The 18,963-nt window shown below is 48.2% G+C and overlaps 1 long non-coding RNA gene across 2 annotated transcripts in view; it reads right to left on the bottom strand.

Moving 5' to 3' along the window:
- Positions 1-5,550, bottom strand: part of LOC309659222 — a 75,955-nt gene extending 70,405 nt beyond the window's left edge. For both annotated transcript variants that reach the window (XR_014262676.1, XR_014262677.1), the window contains exons 1-2: positions 5,437-5,550; positions 1,471-1,545 (exon numbers count right to left, since the gene is read on the bottom strand). This is a non-coding gene — a long non-coding RNA (uncharacterized lncRNA). The remainder of the gene's footprint in view (positions 1-1,470; positions 1,546-5,436) is intronic.
- Positions 5,551-18,963: the final 13,413 nt, after the last annotated feature.

Below are 18,963 nucleotides of genomic sequence, written 5' to 3'. Positions count from 1 at the left end.
TGACATAAATCACAGCAAGATCCTTTTTGACCCAGCTCCTAGAGAAATGGAAATAAAAACAAAAATAAACAAATGGGACCTAATGAAACTTAAAAGCTTTTGCACAGCAAAGGAAACCATAAACAAGATGAAAAGACAACCCTCAGAATGGGAGAAAATATTTGCAAATGAAGCAACTGACAAAGGATTAATCTCCAAGATTTACAAGCAGCTCATGCAGCTCAATAACAAAAAAACAAACAACCCAGTCCAAAAATGGGCAGAAGACCTAAATAGACATTTCTCCAAAGAAGATATACAGATTGCCAACAGACACATGAAAGAATGCTCAACATCATTAATCATTAGAGAAATGCAAATCAAAACTACAATGAGTTATCATCTCACACTGGTCAGAATGGCCATCATCAAAAAATCTAGAAACAATAAATGCTGGAGAGGGTGTGGAGAAAAGGGAACACTCTTGCACTGTTGGTGGGAATGTAAATTGATACAGCCACTATGGAGAACAGTATGGAGGTTCCTTAAAAAACTAAAAATAGAACTACCATAAGACCCAGCAATCTCACTACTCGGCATATACCCTGAGAAAACCATAATTCAAAAAGAGGCATGTACCACAATGTTCATTGCAGCTCTATTTACAATAGCCAGGACATGGAAGCAACCTAAATGTCCATCATTGGATGAATGGATAAAGAAGATGTGGCACATATATACAATGGAATATTACTCAGCCATAAAGAGAAACGAAATGGAGGTATTTGTAGTGAGGTGGATGGAGGTAGAATCTGTCATACAGAGTGAAGTAAGTCAGAAAGAGAAAAACAAATACAGTATGCTAACACATATATATGGAATCTAAGGGAAAAAAAAAAAAGATCATGAAGAACCTAGTGGCAAGACGGGAATAAAGACACAGACCTAGTAGAGAATGGACTTGAGGATATGGGGAGGGGGAAGGGTAAGATGTGACAAAGTGAGAGAGTGGCATGGACATATATACACTACCAAACGTAAAATAGATAGCTAGTGGGAAGCAACCTCATAGCACAGGGAGATCAGCTCTGTGCTTTGTGACCACCTAGAGGGGTGGGATAGGGAGGGTGGGAGGGAGGGAGATGCAAGAGGGAAGAGATATGGGAACATATGTATAACTGATTCACTTTGTTATAAAGCAGAAACTAACACACCATTGTAAAGCAATTATACTCCAATAAAGATGTTAAAAAAAAAAAGATGCAGAGTGTCTTGGGGGCAGAAGGGGTTCTTAGAAGAGGTCTTTTAGTCTGACCCCCTTGAGCCTGAGCCTGAGCCTGGGGTGACTCGAGAGGGCTTGGAATGACCCATTTCCCTAAATTATCTCCTTCAACGAACGGTCTCACAGCCCTGAGATTCCACACTCAGAGCTTTCTGCCTTTGAGTTAAACATCACCTTGTCTAGCAACTTCTTTGAAAATGTAAACTTACCTGGGGCCATGGAGTCACCAAGACCTGAGTGTGAGGGAGTCCGGACGCAGTGAGGAGCAGGTAGAGGGCACCAGGCTGGGAGAAATTGAAGAAAGAGGTATCGCAAATGGGAAATTAGGAAGAGGGTTTTTGGCAACTCACTGGTTTCAGCTACAGCTGGACCTCAGAGAGGCAGCCTCCGTGGGGAACTGGACTTACCAGGGGCCTCAGATCTCTGCTTTTATCAGTTAGGAGAGCCTCCCTGCTGTAACAAGTGACCTCCCCCCCAAATTCAGTGGCTTTAACACAATACAAATTTATTTCTTATGGAACAAAATTGTAACTTATGGCACAGTCTAAGGCGGGGTGGGGCCCTCGGTTCCACACACTCATTCAGGGTCCCAATGTCCTCCTCTCCTCACTGCTCAGAGGCCTCTGAGCAGGGAGGGAATGAGAGCAAATACCGCACACGGGACATGGGTATGTGCCAGGCTTGGTGGTGGCGCTCACCTCTTCCTCCCTCATTCCACTGGCCAGGACTCAGTTACCAGGGCACACCTGATTATTACAAGGGGGAGTACTCTAGCTGTCTGCCCAGGAGGAAGAGGCAAACAGCAGTTCCTGACACACTGGGATCCCTCTCCTTCCTTTTAGAAACGAATCAGAACACAGTTTGGGCTATCAGGAAGGCTCCATAGAGGAGGCAGCATTGGCTCTGGCCTGGAAGGATGGGAGGCTTCTCCCCAGGATGGGGTGGGTGTGTGTGCAGAGGTACAGAGGTGACCCTTATACCTAGACTCTTCCCTGCCCCCACCTCTCGTCCCCAGGTGCAGCTCTCCAGGCATAAGGGGACGGGGCTCATCCTACCAGCTGACTCAGGCTGGAGCAGTGTAATTTGGGAGGAATAAGGAGGGTAGTTTACCCCAAATATCTCAGGCTACCTGGCCTGCACAAATGAGCACACATCTCATCTCTTTTCACAAGGACAAAAGGTGATCATTTTGTGAGTCGGGAAGGTACTTCTATAGCCAGTAATTACATATTCACTGGGGAAATGTAATAAAAATCATTCCTCTCTTCATTTACTTAAATGTGATTTTTCTGTAGTCGTTATATAATTACTGGTATTTTTCAGTAACATTAAGAATAAATGCGCCACCATTTCTCCATCGCCATACAGATTCAAATGTGAGAAGTGCCTCATTAGACAAGGAGAGTGGGGAGGTCGTTATCTTGGAGAAGACTCTGGGAAGGCGCAGGGTACATTTGTCAGGTTATTTGGGACAAAAGTTACCAAAGCCATTGGCTGGTGCTGATGGAATGGTTTGCAGCTGTCTTCAGCATTAAGCTTTCTTCTCAGCCCTCACGCTCACACCTCCGAACAAAGCATCTCAGAGAATGTATCCCCTGTGCTCGACTGATGGCAGACCCACCTGCAATCTGAAGCCCAGGGGCAGGGCCCCAGAAAGGAACAAGCTGAGTGCATATTTTATAACGTCTCGTGCTGTGTCCTTTACCCCAGCTCTCCCCTCTCCTAGGTGCCTGGGATGGAGATCGATATTCTTTTCCCCAGAATATCACTTAAAATGGCAGGGACTGTTTCAAAAGAACAGATCTGGGACCACTTTGAACTGCCCATGCCCAACACTTGCACAGCTGTTCCTAAGGCTCTTAAATTATTCACAAGGAACACGATATGAATTGCTGTGGGGCTTGGGGAGCGGAACACTGTGTACAGCTGCTCAAGTTGTGCATTGCTCAACTCTGGGTGGGAGGGTGCCACTCACACAGACGCCAGTGTGTACCAGCTGCAGGACTGTAGGTGGGTGGCCCTGCTTCAGAATCTTGGACATAATACGAGGCAGCTAGGAAAACCCCTCTCTGGTGCTGCCAGGCTTTCCCTACTCCAGTGAATCAAACGTGTTCCAGACTCCTTGTCAGTTGCCAATATAAAGGCAATGCATTTGGGTGGCAGGGTCTGGGAGCCATCGACTGGGCTTTGTGGCCTGGGCAAAGCCATGCCATGAACTGCCCCTCAGTCAAAAATCACTCCTGCCCTGCAATCAAAAGAGGTGAGTGGATAGTACAGTCTTCTCCTCTGGGAAGTGAGGACTCCAGGAGCCTAGAGGAAAAACCCTCCTGAGAAATACAAATCTGAGGCTCTCAGGGAAAGGAGAGTGTTTGAGTGGGCCTAGAGGGCCAGTGGGAGGGAAGATGGTAGCCTTTGATGCAAGAGCAAGGTTTAGAGCCTGCAGACTGAGCTTGGTACCAGACTCTCAAGCTGGACAAGCAAGCTGGTGCTTAGAGTTTATTCTTTTACTTAGAATTATCTCACCTCCATCGAGCCCTTTCTTCATGCCAGGCACTGTGCCAATGCATTGTATCATCTCATTCAATCTTCACGGGGACACTTTGAGGAAGGTACTTCTGTGATCCTCAATTTATTTTGTTAAAAAAATTTTTTTGAACTTCTGTTTTTTTAATTGAATGTGATCCCCATTTGACAGATGAGAAAACTGATGCATAGAGAGGTTCAGTGATTTGCCTAAGATCACACAGCGTTCTTTTTGTGGTGAATCTGGGCTTTGAACCCAGTCTCTCTGGCCCATGGCCTCATTTCTAACCATTATGCTCATCTGGGTTCAAAGTTAACTGAACGATAGGAAATGAGATTGGAGGAGGTGGATGTGAGATGGGTAGATAGATCTGTCCCAAACATCCTGATCTACCTGTCTTTCAACTCCGCGACATCCTTCCCCCACACCTTCCACCTCCTCTCATGCTTTTTCATGCCGTACCCTCCCTTACAACCAGGTCAATCCTTAAACCCTTGTCTCTGTGCAGGGGGGCTAGTTCCCAGATCCCCACTTTTTTATGTCCATCCATGCCAGGTCTTCCCTTTCAGATTTGGTGCCAAGTTCACTGCCTTCAAAGAGCCTGCACAGGCTCACTTAAATCATTTATTTCTTCAATACTGTTGAACACTTATTTTGCATCAGGGACCGTTCTTAGCCCCAGGATGCAAAAATGAAGGAGCCATGGACCCTACCCTTGAATTATTCACTGTCTATTTGGGGAGACAGACCAGTGAATAGAATAGACACAGAACGGATTAGGCGTCCCTAAGACAGCAGCTCTCAAGCTTAATGTGCCAGTGAATCACCTGGGGATCTGGTTAAAAGGTCCAAATTGGGCCTGATGGTCTGCCTTTCCATCAAGCTCCCAGGTGATCCTGCTACTGCCGAGGACCACGCTCGGTGAAACAAGACCCCCCAGGATTTCAGATGCTATGATAAGAAAGTACACCTGGGGCTGGGGGGAGGGGACTCAAAGAGGGAACGGGAGTCTGGGAAGGGGCTCAGGCCTTAGCCGAGACCTGACCAAAGCTGAGGGGATGTGAGCTGTCACCTCTCGGAAAAGAAATGCATTCAAGAGAGCACCAAGGGGCCAGGATGGTCCTAATCTATCCCAAAGTAGGTAATTCTGTCTACTCTGCCTTGACTTGCTCTGACAAGTTGCTGACTTCCAGGAATTGTGGGGTTGGGCTAGGAGTTAGGCCAAGGTTCCTTCCAGCTCTAACAGTTTTAGGAGTCTGTGATTCCCACCCAAAACAGCAGACTACTTCCATTTTGTGGACCAGCCCTAGAGCCTGGTAGATAGAGGGACCTTAGAAAGGACACAAGTCAACCCCTTCATCTTGCAAATGAGAAAACACGTCCCAAGCCAGGTTGGGGGTGGTGGGAGTGGGAGGGGTGTAGGTGGGGTTAAGTTTTCAAGATCACATGACGGGTCAGGGCCCAGACCCCGGAGTTCACAGTGACCAGGCCTGGGCTCCTGCCTTTAGAGCCCCGGTGTCCTTGTACAGTTCCGGGGTGAGGGCGGCTCCATTTCATCACGTTTCATGTAAAATCCTCCTCCAGGGAGTCGCCCCGCCTTCCATGATCCTGAGCTGCGGTTCAGAATGAGACAAATAACGAAATAACTCACCGAGGAAGAGTGACCTGAGCCCTTCTGGGAGGAGCTGGCGACAATGGCAATGAAGCATTCCTAGCCTCCGGATTAGGTTCTCACGAGGCAAATCACAGAGTCCTAGTATTAATCACCACAAGGACGTCAGCGCAGAGACCAAGTCTTTCTCTCTTGCGATCTCAAGTGATCCATGCGAGCAGTGCAGCTTCTCTGGTGCTTTAAGTGCAACAAAGAGCAGCTGGAACCTGTTTGGCCGCCAAGTGCATTGGCTGAGGGCGTGCCTGCTTTGGACCTGCAGACGTGTGCGTGCACCGCACGCACGAGCACACAAGCACTCATGCACGTGCAGGTCCCATGTACACGATCACGCATACCTGCACACACACCTTAGTGTTCAGCAGTGCTCAGGAAGCCAGCAGAAGGCACCGGGCAGAGTGGTGCACCGCAAATGCCCATTTGGAACTCTGAAAAGCAAACTAGCGCAACCTGCAAGCTGCAACCCTATCCCTTTGAAAAATAAGCCCCGCCCCTCCCCCAGAGGATTAACTAGTCTCTCCTCACCCACTGTTTTAATTAATACCCGGCACAGATGGTGGATGGAAGGCCGAAGCCTGAGTTGCATGAATGCAGAATTCCAGTATGTCAGCAAGCTTGGATGGCCATTGTGATCAGGACGTTTTGGTTAAATGAACAGATGCAGCAAGAAATGCCCATAAGCACCAAGCTAGTCTGGTGCTCATCTGCAGCGAGGCAACCGCTTTCCCACTCCTGCCTTTGGTCTCTCCTGCCTTTGGTCCCTGTCCAGGCCAGTCCTGCTGTGACAGAGATTAGAAGGCCCTGCCCCTTCCCAGCTCATCCAGCCAGTAGGCCTGCCACCCGCTGACTCCCTCCCCACCCATCCGGCAAGGCCCCCAACCCCCCAGGCATCCCCTCCAGCCATCTTGCGGCTCTGGCTTCCCCCTAGGGATTCTCTTGGCTTCACCAGTCAGGTTAGCACACCCCAAACACTCTCTATCCAAAGCCAAAGGAAGTTGTAATCTTCTGCATCACAAGGGGCAGAATGTGGGCATTTAAAAAATAAGTTGTTTTAAATAAGATCACTCTGAAGTGAACTCTAGACCCTGAAGTGAGCTGGCTCTCTGTGTTGTTTAGGAATCAGAGCAGGAGAAGCTCCATTTCACTATTTCACAGGGGGAGGGGGAGGAAAAGATGTTATATAACAATCCTTGAGAAACTGAGAGAGAGATGGGGATGACAGCTTCTCTCCTCTGCTGACCCCCAGGCAGCAGTGAATCAGCCCGACCGCATCACTTGTAAACTGTGAAGAGCGGCATTACGATAAATTCATGGGGGAGGAGATCTCTAGCCTGAAAAGTGGGAGGGCCAGTGTTAGTGGAAAAATAATTCCTCCCTCCTTCCTTCACAGCACAAATTAGACTGTGTCTGCCTAAAAACCCAGCTGACAGCCAATCTTCCACCTGGGTTCTCTGGGCTGTCTCTGAGGTCTCCAGTCTCTGGGCAGTAGTCTCTTTCTGGGCTTCACCCATTTTTGATGGTGGCTGATGAAATACAGTCTTTGTCCTTTTGCTGAGGCAGACACAAGACCCCATGGGCCTCTCGGGTTAGGAGGCCAGGGTGTGGATGTCCAGCCAAGATACTCGAGTGGGCCTGGGCTCACGTCTGGGGTCCCAGTTCCAGGCAGCCCCATTCTCTCAGCTTTCACCGGGTCAGAGTTGTACACGAAAGGCTGGGGTGGGCTTTGAGGATTTGGGGATTCTGGGTGGTCCTAGAAAGAATTCCTCTAATTCTTCCCGTTCTCAGCTGAGTCATTGCATCCTTGGGAAGCCTTCTCTGATCTCCTGACCAATTCTCATCATACCATCAACCTCTCCTTCTTGGCACTTGTGATAGTTTCAGTTTACATTAATTTGTGCAACTGTTCATTTAATGTCTCTCTTCCAAGAAACTGTCTGCTCCCTGAGGGCAGGACAATTGATGGTTCTCACTCACCCTTGTGCCAAGCCCAGTGTCAGGCACATGGCTGACGCAATACGTATTTTTTTGGCTGATGAATACATGATTGAACTAGTGAAACTTTGGACTTGTTAAGTGTCCTTTGTCCTTGATCTGTTGAATTAGGCCTGCTGCCACACGGGGGTGGGCTGGGCTGGGGAGAGGAGATTTCCCTGTCATTAACTCTTGGGCAAGGATTCTTCCCAGGCAGATGCGCTCAGGATGTGACAGCTGTGGTTATAGCAGAAGAGTGTGAGCCTCAACCCAGAAGCTGGTCCTGGGAGAGGCCTGGGGACTGAGAGCTAAGCCAAAGATGCAGGGCACTGACCAGGGAGGTGTCTGAACAGCTGGACACACTGACACTCTGGTCCAGGTTTCCATGTCATAAACATGATGATGAAGCAAGCGGGTTCAGCTTGAAGTTTGTATATGTGTTTTTAAATCTGTGATTTTCATATTATAAAATTAATGAAAGAAGAAGAAATCTGAGCAGACAATAAGTCGATAAAAACCTCTTTAATAATCATGAAAATGCAAATTTAATTGAAAATGAGGTACCATTTCCATGCATCAGCTCAGCAAAAAGGAAATGGTCTTACAGTGCCAGTATAGGTGAAGAGGTGGGGAGGCCCTCATAGGCCACTGCTGGGAGATAAATCGGTAAACTGCTTGGAGAGCTCTTTGGGGTTGTATGGTGGACCTTAAAATGTGCAGACCCAGGCCCCCAGTGATCCATTTCTAGACACATGTTCTAGTCTAGAGCAGTGTTTCTCAAACTGCAGCTTGCATCAAACCACCTGGAAGATTTGCTAAAACAGATCACCCAGCCCCATGCCAGGGTTTCTGGTTCAGTCTGGGGTTCAGTCTGAAAAGTGGGAGGGTCAGTGTGCTGACCCTCCTGGTGCTGGGGGGAGGGGACTCAAAGAGGGAACGGGAGTCTGGGAAGGGGCTCAGGCCTTAGCCGAGACCTGACCAAAGCTGAGGGGATGTGAGCTGTCCCCCCTCGGAAAAGAAATGCATTCAAGAGAGCACCAAGGGGCCAGGATGGTCCTAATCTATCCCAAAGTAGGTAATTCTGTCTACTCTGCCTTGACTTGCTCTGACAAGTTGCTGACTTCCAGGAATTGTGGGGTTGGGCTAGGAGTTAGGCCAAGGTCCCTTCCAGCTCTAACAGTTTTAGGAGTCTGTGATTCCCACCCAAAACAGCAGACTACTTCCATTTTGTGGACCAGCCCTAGAGCCTGGTAGATAGAGGGACCTTAGAAAGGACACAAGTCAACCCCTTCATCTTGCAAATGAGAAGACAGGTCCCAAGACAGGTTGCGGGTGGTGGGAGTGGGAGGGGTGGAGGTGGGGTTAAGTTTTCAAGATCACATGGCGGGTCAGGGCCCAGACCCCAGAGTTCACAATGACCAGGCCTGGGCTCCTGTCTTTAGAGCCCCGGTGTCCTTGTACAGTTCCGGGGTGAGGGAGGCTCCATTTCATCATGTTTCATGTAAAATCCTGGGTTTCTGGTTCAGTCAGGGGGCACCTGAGACTCTGCATTTCTACTAAGTTCTTAGGCGATGCTGATGGTGCCAGTCCCAGAACCACACTCTGAGAACCACTGTTCTAGTTACATTCTTGCTTATGTGTACAGGAAAGCACGCCCAGTGATGTTCATTGTATCATTTCTTATAGTAAAAATTAGAAAAAAAACCCCAAAGTCCATCAGTGAAGGACTGGAGAAAGATATTGTGACATATTACATGGATTATTATAGAGCAGTTAAGTGAATGAAACGACTGTGTTTATTTCAACACAGATAGCTCTAGAAGGATAGAAGTTGCAGGGTGTTATATATAGGATAATATCATTTTATTGGTAGTTTAAAAACAATGTAAAAAATCCAATTCTATGTCATCAGTATAATACAGGTACCAAAACGTGGGCTGAATACACATCTAATCTATAAAATCTGTGGTCTCTGGAGAGGGAGGGAGAGGACTAGGACTGGGAAAAGAGGACACAGGGGCTTCTATCTAGTCTGTTCTTCCATTCTCTAAAAAAATAAGATCCAAATAAAATATGGTCTTTATTTAATGGGGCAGATATATGGTTTTTATTATATTTTTTGTGCTTTTCTATATTCTTTAAGTGAATTTTAAAACAGAGTAATACAGGCTCATTGTAGAAAATTAGAAAATGTAGAAAAGTATGAAGACAGAAATTAAAATTATCCACAAATCCACTATAAATATTTTGAATTTTTCCCAATTTGATTTACTTACAAAAAAGAAAATGGGGGCCATACACACTAGTTACATGTTTGCATCCTACTTTTGTGGCTTAATATGATATTGTAAATAGTTTTCCGTTCATTAAATTGTTTTGAGTAATGTCCTTTTAATTAGCTAATAATAATCCATCCTATGGTGTTATTTTATTTAAGCAACCCCCTACTGGTTGTTCAGGTTTCTAGGTTTTCACTGTTATAAATAGCAAGGTGATGAATGTCTTAATACATCCAGCTTTGTCCAGGTTACTTCCTTCTCTGCCTGGGGCAGCAGTGTCCCTGAATTTGGGGTCACAAGGCAGAAGAACCTGTCTGTCCCACAGGGCCTGGGATGGGGTGGCTTGGGATATGATGACACAGGTCTGTGTGGGAATGGCCTTAGGCACCAGTTAAGTTCCTGGAGCCCTGGAAGTACTGAGCCTGCAGGGTCCCCTCTCCTCCTCCACTCATTCACTGCAGACAGGTTTACTGTGTCTCTGACATGCAGGACCTGTGTGGCCTTGGGGCAGGGACGTGAGGCAGTCAGAGATGATTGAGGCCTGGTCTAGATGGGAGAAGCAGGCACAGCCACAAATATCACAGCTCAAGGTACAACGTGGGAGTGAACCCAAGGAGGGGCTGCAGGAGTCCTGAGCAGGGCATGGTTGGTTCTGTGCAGTGAAGGCAGCCAGTTATATCAACACTAGGTGTTTGGGTTTTGTTTTGTTTTGTTTTGTTAGTTTATTTACTTTTTATTTTTATTTTTGTCTGTGTTGGGTGTTTGTTGCTGTGCGCGGGCTTTCTTTAGTTGCGGTGAGCGGCGGCTACTCTTGGTTGTGGTGTGCAGGCTTCTCATTGCAGTGGCTTCTCTTGTTGCGGAGCGTGGGCTCTAGGCGCGCGGGCTTCAGTAGTTGTGGCTCACGGGCTTAGTTGCTCCGCGGCATGTGGGATCTTCCTGGACCAGGGCTCGAACCCGTGTCCCCTGCATTGGCAGGCGGATTCTTAACCACTGAGCCACCAGGGAAGCCCCTAGGTGTTTGGTTTTAAAAAACCGTTTTTTTAAACCAGCTTTGTTGAGGTGTACTTTACATATCATAAAATCAAGCTATTTCAGGTACAGAATTCAGTGATTTTTAGTAACTTTATCAAGTGGCACAACCATCACCGTATATCAGTTGTAGAACATTTTCAAAAAGATTCCTCGCATCATTAACAGTTTATCCCCATTCCCAACCTCATCCCTAGGTAACCATGAAGCCACTTTCTCACTCTGAATTTACAGGTTTACATTTTAAAGGATGGAAACTGGACCTTATGTTAAGGTAACTGCAAGGAAGGAGCAAAACCTGGGGACACAGGTGATTTAACTCTTTATAGCAGAAAAGCAGTTCCCTGGCCTCTAACTTTGTCATCTGGGGTGAAATTCTGAACTTGGAAGTTTCAAACAGTCAAGAGCTCTTCATGCCCTGGAAGCCGTTTTTTACCTTTGGTCAGTAAAGCCTTCCTTTCCTTGGTCTCGGCTTTGAAAATGTATTTGACTGTAGATGACCTGGTGGTCATGGACAAGCCAGCTGGGGAGGCCACCAGGGAGCTCCACACAACACGGTAGAGCGATCTCTACTCTCGAAACGAGGGTCTTTACCCTTTTGATGTTGTCTGCCCTGGTCCTGCCACGATGGGGGTCCCCATGGTCTCTGCCCACCTTAGGCCCAAACATTTTTCAGCCCGAGGAGAGAGGCGTGAGCAGATCATCTGTGTTCAGTCTGTCTGCCTTTTGATAATCTGCTTTGAGATGCCCTGTGGAAGATTCTTTGAAATAACATTTTCCTCCTAGTTTCAGAACTAGTACAGTCTCAATGCAGAAAAGTAGCACAGTAAAACAGAAATCAGGTCCCCTCCATGATCTCACCTGAAGATAACCCCTGCTGCATTTGAGCATGTATACTTCCTGTCTTTTCCGCCTACTTGTCTGGCATTTCATTGGCTTCCATTAAATCTCCATGGCAGTGGGGGAGGTGTTTTGGGTGATAGGGCACCAGCCTGGGAGGGAAGCCCTGGCCCTCGTGCTCCCGTCCTGGCTTACACACGGGCTGCTTCTGGCACTTTGAACCAGTTGTTTAACCTTGATCTTAGTTTCTCCCTCTCACAATGAGCCAAATGCTTGACTCTGGGGAGACAGTCCCTCTGCCTGGGGCATTATCTTCTGTGTAAAAGAAGACAGTCAACTTGAAGATATTAATAGTTCTAAACTCTCTAAAGAGTATCTGGACAGCAGGTTGCAACACATCTGAGATAATTCAATTTTTACAGAAGCTATTTCCATTAATCATTTATTAATGGCTCTCCCAACTGAGGCAATTAAGTAGACCTAGGATTAAAAAGAGCCCATATTCATTTCACATCTGTCTAATTACCCTGCAGTTCATGGATCCTGGAAGAATGTGAAAAATGGACTCCAGTCTTTTCCTTTGTACTTTGCATTTCTCTCTGGGTTTGGTTTCAGCCCCAAAAGGAGGCAGCCTCTGGGGGTGGGGGGTGTGTGCATGCGTGCATATGTGTATGCGTGACACCCAGCGGTCCAGGCTCAGAGGGGAAGGGCACTGACTGTGAAATCTGAGGAAGGCTTTGGGGGTGGGGGCAGGAGCCAGGGCAGGGCTGCTTGAGGAACGGGGAGCCCAGAGAAACCGAGCCTGTCTTCTGGGATTTGAGGGTTAGAGGTAGGGAAATAGAGTAGCAGCCTCCTGGACTTGTCCCAGCAAAGGCAGCAGGGAGCAGGCTGACCCTGAGCTGAAGAGCAGGGGACAGCAGGACGGACCGGAGGTCACAGGGCACCTCCTGTCTGCAGGCAGTGTTAGATACTTCAGCTGTGTACTCCCATTAATCCTCCCTAGACTCTGTGCGTTAGATATCAACATCCATATTTTAGACGAAAGGAAATTAGGGCTCAGAGAGGCTACGTGACTTGCTCCAAGTCACACAACTGATGAGCAGCAGAGCCAAGGCTGGAGTCCAGCTGTGCTGACCTCAGTGTCTTGGCACTTCCCCTGAGCCACACAGCCGCTGTCATGCAGCGTAGCCTGGCACACTCCAAGATTCTGCCACGGAAGCAGAAAAGCCAAACAATGTGGATTTTCCACTGCCATGGGAATAAAGCACTCCTTTTTTTTTTCTTCTGAGGAATAGAGATTGTAATTAAAGAATTGCCAGGGAATCCAGTGGAGCTGAGAAAGGGGAATTCTTACCCAATGTCCTTCTCTAGGGCAGGTCCTGAGGATGGGAACTGATCGCTGCTCTCCAGCAGCCCTTCCCACCAAAACACTTGAGTCCAGGGAGGTTATTTCCAGCCTGTGTGACCTTGGACACCTGTCAGCTTCCTCCAGCCTGGAGCAAAGGTTGGAGGCAGAAAGGTGGAAACCAGGGTGTGAGCAAGTGAGGGGCAGCAAGGGCAGCTGGACCTAGAGCATGGGTAGGGCTGCTCCATGGGAACCTTAGATGGTATCTTGGATGCCCGTGCCCTAGCGCAGTGGCGTTCAAAGGGGATGCAAACCCCTACAGGTAGGAGAAGCAGCCACGGAGTCTAGACCTGCCATTATAGGTTTGAAAGGACTCAATGTCCAGATGCTCAGCTTCCGGCGGTACTCTTTCCTAAAGCTAATCTCCCTGGGAGGCACCTGGCTTCATGCTAACCCTTCCCCTACCATAAGAAAGCCCGATATGCCCTCACCTTCTGAGGGATGTGAAACTTCCCAGGCTATAAACAAAATGGAAGCCTCTTTTAAGGATTAATCAAGCCACCCCAAACTCTCAGGGCACAAAGCCTTTCAATGTCCTATACACATTTCTGTTAAAGGGTAAAGCCTGGCATTAAAAATGGGAATTGGAGCTCAGTCTGGGATATTCTGAATCCAGATGCACAGAAGAGTGCAGTGGTGGAAGTAATAACAATTTTTGTTTAAGAACTTTAACTCTTCTGTCCTCCAAATGTAAGTCTAATGTTTCCAGGACGGTCACATTTTTCGAGATACACTGAAAAAAAAAAATACAAATAACATTTTATGTGATGTCTTTCATATTTGTGTGCATTATTCAGTAAAGTAGTTTAAAGTTATCTTTATCAAATCACGTCATAAATTATTTATTCCAGGTGCAGACAATCTTCATCTTATTTGATCTTGTAAAATGTTCATATTTTCTACCTCTCATTTAAAGTATGCTGGCTGTGGGCCAATTATTTTTTAGTGGAGTTCATCTTTTCTCTTTCATTAAATACATGGAACAATTTGATCACAATGTCCAATGAAATGAATGGAATTATTTCTTTAACTTATTCCCAAAACCAACACCAGAGTTCAAAGAAAAAGGATGCTTTTTATCAAACTCCTAACTTACTAAAAAACTTACAATTTTGGCTTCACATTACAACATTATTTATAAACTTTACAAATCAAGTAACCAGTAACCACATATTAAGCTATGATTTTGCTTTTATAACTTGTAAAATAGATTAAATAATTATATTGGGTCAAAATCATGTAAATCTTGACCTATTTTTAGAACACTATCTTATGAGATTTATTCCAAAATTTATTTTCCAGTAGATTGTATGGTATTCCTTGAAATGTCCATCACTTTTCTGATAGAAAGTAAGTCTGACTGGGTTGATAGATTTAACAGTAAGGACCTGTATGACAAGTTGTGTGAGAAATATTTTTCATAGATTGATGAACTAAATTCGCAGTTTCTAGGTACATATTGTGAAAAGCCCCCTCTCCCCTCTGGCTTCCTGATCCTCACCTATGAGATGAATTGGGAGCAAGGAGGCTAAAGTCTGTGAGCTCTCCTCCTAGCTCTGACCTGCTGGGTTTCTGTGATTCTCAGGTTTGAAACTGAGACACAGGCAAAGGGGAGTCAAGCCATGGAGGGAATTCACAGCAGAGCAGGAATGAAAGTCTCTGCTTCTCAAGCCCCTGGAGATCCACCCTGGTCTCCTGACTCTTATGCACAGTCAGCAGGTGATTGCAGATGCCATGCTGACAGGGCAAACCCAAGAGCTGCAGTTTCTGTGATTCAGAAGACAGGTGTGAAGGTGTGTGATCGCTGCCCACAGGTCTCACAAGTGAATCTCAGGCCCGGCAAGCCCCCTCCTCAGCATTTCTGGAAACTCTGTACCCTGCGATGGGCACTGTTCCACTATTGCCTGGGGGAAGGGGGCACTGACTGAGGGGCTGCAGGGTCAGGGCAGTGCCTGAGGATGAGGGAGTTGGAAAGAGTGGCCCATGGAAGCAGGAAGGGCAGGAGGTATGCTGTTTCCCTCCGTGTGTCAAATGGGGAAGCAAAGGCCCAGAGAAGCTATGTGACTTACCCCAAATTGTCCACCTGGAGCCCTAGCTTTGGCTGCTGGCCCAGGGTGCTTTTTCATCATCACACGGCCTGCTGAGTTTGGGCTGGGGTTGGCAAATCGGTGCCATTTAACTGTGTTTTTGTTCGAGTTTCTAGTGCAGAGAAGAAATTTGCAAATACAGCTGGAGGAAGCTCCTACTCTTGGGAAATCCCATACAAATGACCACAGCTGGAGAGGGTGGCCCTGCAGGCCTGTGGACCCCAGGGCCCTCAGCTGCCTTGTCCCTCCTGTAAGGGCCTTGCAGGAAATCCGGTCAGAGAGTGGCCGTAAGGCCTCTGAGTTCTGTGAGGTTTCTGTTCAGTCAGACCCCTGACATTCAGGAAGGAGACCTGGGCTCTGTTCCTGACCTAGAGGGTCACCAGCTACGTGATTCAGCCAGGAGCCCCCGTTTCTTTATCTGGGGGTAGGAGTGGGTGTGTGTGTGGACTAAATGGTCTCTAAGGTCCCTGTGACCCTGGTCCTGCAGGAAGGGGAAAGGTATTCTGGATTAGAATCGTTTTTATCTCAGCGAGCTTTGACGACCAACATTTCCAAAAGGAGCCTAACTAGAGAAAGAATGAATACTAATACGATCCTATAATTATATCACGCATATTGTCTACATATTTTTCCATACAAATGGGAGGGGGAAAAATTGTATAGGGCAGAATTACGCTCAGGACTCTGGGATGGAAGTTGGGCCATACTCTTGACTCTTTTGTTACTTGGTTCCCACTTAGATTTTGCTTCTTCAACTTGGTCCTGGCTCAGCCCTGGCTGATTGAACATCTAGGCACTTTCATAAACAGGATCTCCTTTAGCTCCTTTTGTGCTCTGGTTAGTTTTATCCTCCAGAGCTTCTCTGCTTCTGTCCATAGGGACACACAAGCTGTCTTCCGGTGTCTCCAGGACTGTTGTGTGGTGAAGACGTGGCATAGTGGTGTTGCACCTGGTAAGGAATCTGACCAGACGAGGTCCTGACTCACCTTGATTCTAGACAACTCAGTTCTGAGGAGGTTTGCCTCAGCCATATTAGTCAGGGCTCTTTTGGTTGAACGTGACAGAAACCCAACTCACACTTGCTTAAACACAAAGGGGAACTTTGGGTTCAGGAAACTGGGAAAGACAGGGGTGGAGTGGACATGGGGTGTCTGGATTGAGGGTTCAATGATGTCAGCTGTCTTTCACCATGCTCAATCACTTTTCTCTCTTTGTGAGTTGCCTTCATTTTTTTCTACTACAAATAGAAATATTTGGCATGGGGGTGGGGGAAGAGGAGAGGCATGGCTGCAGACAAGCCATCTGAAACCACCCCAGTTAGTGGCCCTAGAATAAAGAGACCTCAGTGTATACAAGTCCCAGGGGAGGCTCTAATTGGCTGGCTTAGGCCACATGCCCACCTCTGGGACCAACACCATATCCAGGCCAGGTTAGGGCAGCGGTCACATAGGATCCTATGGCGCAGTCATGTGGGAGGAGCAGTTCTGTAAACGAGGGGTATTGTTATCAGAGGGGGGTCAGAGGGATACTGTGAGAGATCGAAACAACAGGAATCCACTAAAGATATTGTAGCAGTCAGTGTCCAGTAAGAAGAGAGAGAACTTAATAGAAAGAACTGTTGGGTATAAAGTCGTTAACTAGATAAACTGAAGGGTAAAAGGAGGCCCCTAAGCTGGGACAGCTTCGGGAAGCAGCCACCGTTCCCCTGGCTGAGGGAGCAAAGGGAACATTTAGAAGCACAGAGGAGGAGCCCTGCAGAGCTGGAACTCAGACTTTGGAGGAGGGAGGGCCATGTGCCTGGGACCAGACCTCCCAGCAGGGGCGCCAGCCGGCTGTTGACAGTGTCTCTTGGGGGGCAGGGTGGGGTAAAATGGGTTCTGCAGGAGCTGGAAAAGCTGCAAACTGGAGTCAGCTGCTGCTCCAGTCTGGCCTTGCCTGGGGCCTAGGGAAGAATAGTGGTGGGATGGTGCTCACGGAAACAGGAAGCCCGCAGGAAGCAGACGGGGAACAAACAGGAAAGAGCCAGCCGGCTCTCCCGCCTCCAGCCCGTAGGCGCCCTCTTGCGCCCCCTATGGGCAGAGCTAACACAGCGCCAGCCGGCAAAGCCAAGTGTGAGTGCGGAATGCCAGCTCCGGCCCAGCGCAGACACAGTGACTTGATAATTGACACCACTGTCTTACTGCAGGCGTTCTGGGTGGTGTGGCTTCCAGAGCCGCAATCCGTCTCCCTCAGGAGGCTGTGAACTCCTACAGGTCAGGGACATGCCCGATCTATCTGTCCTTCTCAGGGCCCGGTACCCCAGCCTGCCCGCGCAGAACCGGCAAGTGTGCGTTGTGCCGAAATGCACGGCAGAAGCCAAGGGCGAGTGGGTCCTGAGGCAGCTCCGCAGCCCTCCCTGCCCAGCCTTTAGAGTTCCTGCCTGACTTCCCTGGAGGTGTGATTCTAGGCTCTCCCTGGAGTCCTGCATGGGGCAGGGAGGGGGGCACTGTGAACAGCTTGGGGCAGGCTCTGCCCAGCCTGGTTGATGTGCCCACACCCGCCTTCTCATCCTCACCCACTTTATGGTAAAGTCAACAGTAGGGTCTCAGCTCCACCACTAATAAGGTATGTGGCTTTGGGCAGGTTATCGGACCATTCTGAGCCCCAGTTTCCCCAGAATGCCCCCTTCAGTTGCTTAATCTCTGCAGCAAGGGACAAGAAGAAACTCTTGGTCCTCTCCATCCCATGTCCATCCCCCTTCCTCCAATTCCCCTTCCCCCATCTTGCTTCTTAAAAAGAGTGATAATTTAGCATCATAATTCGGCTTTGAAAGGCAGTCAATATTAGCAAGACAGAGATCTGTTTAGCTCAGAGGAAAGTAAAGATCCAAGACAACTGGGCCTTGCTGGGCAGGGCTCGTGGGACAGCTGCAGGACAAAGCAGGTCCCCATGGTGTGGAGAGGAGGGAAGGCGAGGAGGAACACAGGTTCTGCATCAACCCTAAGGAAGCAGAACAGGTGGGCACCATCCTCCGGCTCCCAGTGAATTCCAGATCTGCTGAGCGTTTGAGCCGGACTTCTCAGGTGAAGACCTGAGCCTCCCAGCCTCCACCTGCTTCAGGGCAGGACAGCAGGGGGACAGGCCCCTTGGAGGTAAAGGACCCACAAAGAGTTGATGCGGCCATGTGGGAAATGGGATTAGGCCAGTGCCCAATACAGAGAAAACGCTCCAATAATAAATGATAGCTTTAGCTTCATTATAGCCCTTATCACATTCTGGCCTCTATTAAAGGTTTCTGTGTGCAAGTTTATCTCCCTCACTAATCTCGAGTTCTTTCAAGGTGGAGACTATGTCTGAGTTTTCTCTGGTTGTGTTGTGCGCAATGAATACGGGGCTTGTATCTGGAGACCACGGTCAAGGCTAGGTGAGTGTTAGGAGGACCCGCCATGACAGCATGGCCTAGGTCATGGCTGAGCAGTGGGCCTGTGAGCTGAGGCAGGGGCGTAAGCGGTGGCAGACATAACATTTCCCAGAGACGGGCCCTGGCAGGCAGGCGGAGGGGGTCAAAGCACAGGGTCCTCTTTCCCAGCCAGTGGAGAGATCACCAATGAGCCAGGTGCCCCAAAGGGAGGCTAATTGGGTCCTGAGGACTGACAGGTGTTCTGGGGCCCACTTGGCATCCTTCCAGCCAAACAGCACCTGTTTCCTTAAGAACTTAATTTTCCTTTGTTGAATGCAGCCCTCAGATGAGGAATTGGTATGGGCTGTTTCTTTTCTTTTCTTTATTGGAAGGAGCCACTCTTGCGAGAAGATTCCCGTGCCTGGTGACTTTGAAACACTGGGGCTGGGATGGGGACTGACGTTTTCCAGAACAGGCCCTCAGCACAGTCAGCCCCTGTCTCCCTCATCTGCTCGGCTG

The sequence above is a fragment of the Balaenoptera physalus genome (assembly GCF_965194825.1).
Source record: "Balaenoptera physalus genome assembly, chromosome: 4".
NCBI classification, from domain to species: Eukaryota; Metazoa; Chordata; class Mammalia; order Artiodactyla; family Balaenopteridae; genus Balaenoptera; species Balaenoptera physalus.
Note: the sequence above shows the minus strand (reverse complement) of the source record. Positions and strands in the feature narration are given on the sequence as shown.